At 43.3% G+C, this 5085-nt stretch overlaps 1 non-coding gene across 1 annotated transcript; it reads right to left on the bottom strand.

Moving 5' to 3' along the window:
• Positions 1–1047: 1047 nt before the first annotated feature.
• TRNAS-GCU (transfer RNA serine (anticodon GCU)) lies at positions 1048–1129 on the bottom strand. Its single transcript has one exon. It is a non-coding gene; the product is annotated as a tRNA-Ser (tRNA).
• Between the last annotated feature and the right edge of the window lie 3956 nt (positions 1130–5085).

The following is a 5085-nucleotide window of genomic DNA, read 5'->3' as shown; positions in this document are numbered from 1 at the left end:
GCTGATCACTACAACACACTAACAAAGATCACTAAAACACACTAGCACAACACTACCACAGGTCTCTAGCACGTCTGAGCAGACTGACCTCATGAGAGCGACTGACCTCACGAGAGAAATGAGCGACTGACCTCACGAGAGAAATCACCGCTCGGGCCCCACCCAAACGGACTTCATATTTGAGTCTGACCATAGCCAAGCCCTTGGTTGGTCCTAAACCCTTCCACCAAGTTTGGTCCAGATCACATCAGAAATTTTTAATTGCTATGTTCACACAAAAACACATGGGTCAGACTTTGACTTTGCCCTGTGACCTTGACCTTATGAGTAATTGTTCTTAGAATCGACCCCCATCGTTCTTGCCTTCCTCAAGCCTTCCACATTTGGTCAAAATTGGATCAAAACTGTTGAAGTTGATTTTTTTTTTTTTTTTTTACTTGAGGGACGATTCATGTAACGAGGGGGCCATTGAAGGTTACGTTTCTTATCTCCAGGTTGATGAATGGCCACTAAATTTATAATAATCATCTGGGGGAGAATAGTGAAGATACATCACCACTAAATATGTCATGAGACGAAGATGCTAATAATTTTGAACTCACAAAATGCCAACAGTGGACATGTGGTGATACATCTGTTGTAAATGTGCTGGTGTCAGGAGCCACTAACAGCATATTGTGGCAGCGTGTTTTTTTCTCAGTGTTGGCTGTATTCTCGTTGGCCTTGGGAACTTCCTATCAGTTCTTCCTTTGCGATTTATTCTGCACATTTCGCCTCAATATTCTTATGTATTTATATTTGTGGTACCAACACTGTTTACGTAAGTAACATATACAGATGATACAAAGGTGATGGACGCACAGTTTATCGGTGAGGAAGAAAGGTAACGATATTATTTATATAATATGATCCTGCCAAGAGTCCTAAGCAGAGAAGTAATTTGTGCAATCAAGAAGCAGTTACTTTTCCTACGGGCAGGTGGTGTGTTTTGCTTGAGTGGTTTTAAGTACAGCACAAATACTAAAACATAAAGGGGAAAATATCGTACGACGAGGATGGGATTCGAACCCACGCAGGGAGACCCTATTGGATTAGCAGTCCAACGCCTTAACCTCTCGGCCACCTCGTCTGAGAAAAATGTTACATTCAGTTTTCCAGCCGATCAGACTCCTGGACAAAGTTTGTTTTTTCTATATTCTTGTTCACCCAGCAGTGCAACGGGAGATTTAAGTGTCAACTAATTCTTGCCGACCGTATTCTAGGAGACGACTGAGACTTATCGCAAACTGATACTCTAGTGCGGCAGGTGGGAGGTGGGCACCATCCACTCATTTGATACACTGCTACCTTCAGGTAACCACACTGAGTAACAAGCCAAATGTCATATATTTTCTTGTAATCCGAGAAACAGTTTACTACGTCAGATGGTGACCATGTAATCAAATGACGGCAGGTGGTCTAGTGTGTTAAGTTTCCTACGTCAGATGGTGACCATGTAATCAAATGACGGCAGGTGGTCTAGTGTGTTAAGTTTAATCGGATGAGAGTCGTTAGGGTTTACTCAGAGAAAGAAATAGGGTTTTTTGTTTACATAATGCCACTCAGGGGAGGGCGAGGCTAGTTGCCCTTGCCTTAAGTGTCAGGGCTGAATAGCCCAGCCCCGGGACCTTATGTTCCTGATGGGAAAAAAGACTGGATGATGGAAAAACCTAAATGATCTTCGTGCACTTGATACGGTGGATTATTTCTGATATATTTATAACTGTAATATGTATGTCTGCATGTGATCATTAAAGTACCCAGCAGGGCCGAACCTTCTCCTCAGAGAAAGAATGATAGTCGGAATCCTTTCTTCTAACAGTAGCATGTGTGAAAGTTTTTAAATGGATGTCTTTATGTGTGTCAGACTGTATGTGTCACTGGTATGAGCCAGCAGGATTTGAATATATAATAGTATATGAAAGGACATACTACCAGCGCCCTCTTCAATTGTCCATGTTGGCTGAATTAGAACCAGACTCAGAAACAGCAGATCGGGGAGTGAATGCGATTATCACTGAGCCACAAAGCAACATACTGATGTAAATAAAAGCCGTAAAGGTGGCCAGATAGACGTTGAAACATATGTATGGGCAGAGAGAGAATCAGATGCAGTTTGACAAACACAGATACACACGATCAGAGACAAAAGACAGGGAGGGACAAGAAATGGAGGCTGCAGAAGGAGACATATCGATGCAGCTGACTGATCTGAAAAGACTGTGTTATTTGAGAGTCAGATAGATGCCGCCTGATTGATTGCTTGAGCCAGTGACTGAAGAGACTCATTTAGGATTGGTGTGCCGGGGTGTGAGAGACTGGCAGAGGCACGAGGAAAGCCTAAGAGCTTATAACTGGGGTTGGCTGTATTTAATATCCATTTGTACGGGTGCCCAAAATGTACCTTTTCTAAAGCTAACCAAATACATAAAAACCCAAGTGAACAAGATAATTACAGAATCAGAAAGAAGAGGTATGTCGAAGGGGGTAGAAGAGGTGTTGGCAGTTTTCTCTATCAGTTTGTTTAAGGCCTACTGCAGGCAGACAGGTGTCTAAATTTACCATTCATTATGCCACTTAAGTACCAGTCAGACCATTGTAGAAATTAGGAAGTATGCTGGTACTGTTCTATGTTTTGAATCAGTCCGTGTTAGGTCCAGAAGTGGTGAGACTGATAGCCAAAATTTACACTTTTTCATGCTGTCCAAGCACGAATCAGGATGACAGGAGGGATGGTGGATACGGGAAAAATTCTCATGGCATTCTGTACTTGTCCGTATGATGTCCACTGCAGGGAGAGTGATAGTTGATTTTGCTCTTCCTCATGCTGGCCAAATACAAATTGGAAAGCTTTAAGCTTCGGAAGGATTCTGACTTTTGTGTATTCAGTAATACACTGAGGTCCACTGTACGGTCAGTGGACTTGTATAAACACCAGTGCATGTGGCAGACGAAGTGTTGTATCAGCTGCTTTTAATCAACAAAGAAGGGATCTGTACTCCCGCTGTGCAGTACATTTTCCAACACAGGACCAAGAGCTGTGAACCACTGTTCTGTGTGTCGTTTTTATCCTTTTGTCCTGACGCCTTCACTGTTGTTGTATTACATTTTTACTAATTACACAGCTCTAATCAACGCAGGAAAGACTTTACATATTGCAGGGGTTAATGAAGTCTGTAACTCCAGTATTTCTAATTCTCCTCAATCTGAAGGCGGTGGGGGGGGGGGAGCTTTCTGTGCTAGCAAAAATATAACAAAAATCGTCACAGGTTGAAAGGCAAAAAGTATTGTAAATATAATGTGGCATCATCCTGAATTTACTGCTGCTTAGAGTTACCAGTGACAGTGACCCATTCATCCATCCATCCAACCATCCACTTCTGCACTCCCCCTGAAAACATCTGGAGCGTTAGGACCCGCGACCAGGTTACCTAGTACAGAGGTTTAAGGCAGGGGTGACCAGTGACAGGTCCCTGGGTTGCATTATGTGAGCAATAAACTGCATCTACTCCTTAGGCTTTAGTCCTTATGGGCAACATCCATTGAGACAGGCTTAACCCACTAGATTACTAGGCATACATTTATTATTTATTTAGTCACCAGCCAAGCAGCCACACATGGTGAAATGTCGTCCAGGCCTGATTTAATTAAAGTTGGAGTCTCCATACTTTTGTTGACTGTACATGAGAAAAGGCTCACTCCACCTCTCTTATGTGGAAATTGTCGCTGGGGTGGTAGTGATGATGATGATGATAATGGTAGACCGTAGACTGTAGCACCAGTCGAGGTGGGCAGTACTCCCAAGGTGGATGGAATGCTGATGACAGAGAGAGCTGGAGCTCCCGTTTCATCAGCCCCCAGGACTAGCTCCTGACCATCCCCCTTTGCTGAACTTTTTCAGTGTCTCAGTAACACAGAGAATAGGCCAGCATGCTCTCCTATACAAGTTCCTCTTACAGTCAACACCAAACTACATGCACATTACACTCTACACTTCCTATTCAGAATTAGCAAAATGGCATGACAGGCCTCGGAGTTCCCGGGGCGGGGGGAGGGGGGAAGGGAGACGCCATAAATATCCCCACCATCTGTCCCTCTCATGGTGGCGACCCAGCGAGATGCCTGGCACCACTGTCTGACTCACGTCTTCTTCATGTCTTCAACATTCGGGCCTTTCCTCTAACTTTCTATCTGTTGAGCAGCACCTCTTCTCCTCTAAACCTCACTTATTCTTCCTAACTACTCAGCTATCTGAGTCAACTGATAGCAAACCCTTCTCTGTATCCTCCTACTTTCTCTATGTCAGGACTCTAAAATATCACAAATAATAGCTAATAGCATAGATGTAATCTAGAAGGTTAAGTCAGTCATGGCTAGGGCCGGCAGGAAATGTCTGCACATTACCCCTAAAGAATGTGCAGTCTGCACCACGTGATGCCTGATAGGAATACACATATACACACATACAGGCTTCTAGAACATTTGACAACAGTATAATCCACGTGACAGCGCGACAGAAGCTCTCATATACGAGAGAGACGCGAGAAGAAGACAGAAGGAATTAGGAGGCTGGAGAAGAGAGAGCGAGAAGGGGGGTCTAGCGAGAGAGGCTGCGAGAGAGTAGCAAGCATAAAACCACTCATCACCTCAATACGCTCTTGTGAGACAAACTTAGTATAAAATTTTGAGATATTCCCTCTGAAGAAATAAACTACAATCAAACCCCAGTATTCATCTTTATCTTCTCCTGTCACCGACTACAAGTGAAGTGAGGTTATTTCCGCACATATCTACTTACTATTACCTACAACTCGGCTACGACTACTATATAATCAATTACAAGACTGACATCTATACTCATTCCAAACCCAAAGGTGGCTGTTGTGCTTATGTACATAATGATATATCTTGCTCTCGTGTTCCTGAACTTGAATCTTCCGATTTCTCTACTCTCTGGCTTAGGCTTTTCTGTCATTCTCTGACTAAATACATCTGAGCTGTTTACTTATCCCCTAATTCTACTGACTATAAAAAAATCCTTCGACA

This window comes from Coenobita brevimanus, chromosome 114 (assembly GCF_032717465.1).
Source record: "Coenobita brevimanus isolate Jiangsu-jjx chromosome 114, ASM3271746v2, whole genome shotgun sequence".
Taxonomy (NCBI): domain Eukaryota; kingdom Metazoa; phylum Arthropoda; class Malacostraca; order Decapoda; family Coenobitidae; genus Coenobita; species Coenobita brevimanus.
Note: the sequence above shows the minus strand (reverse complement) of the source record. Positions and strands in the feature narration are given on the sequence as shown.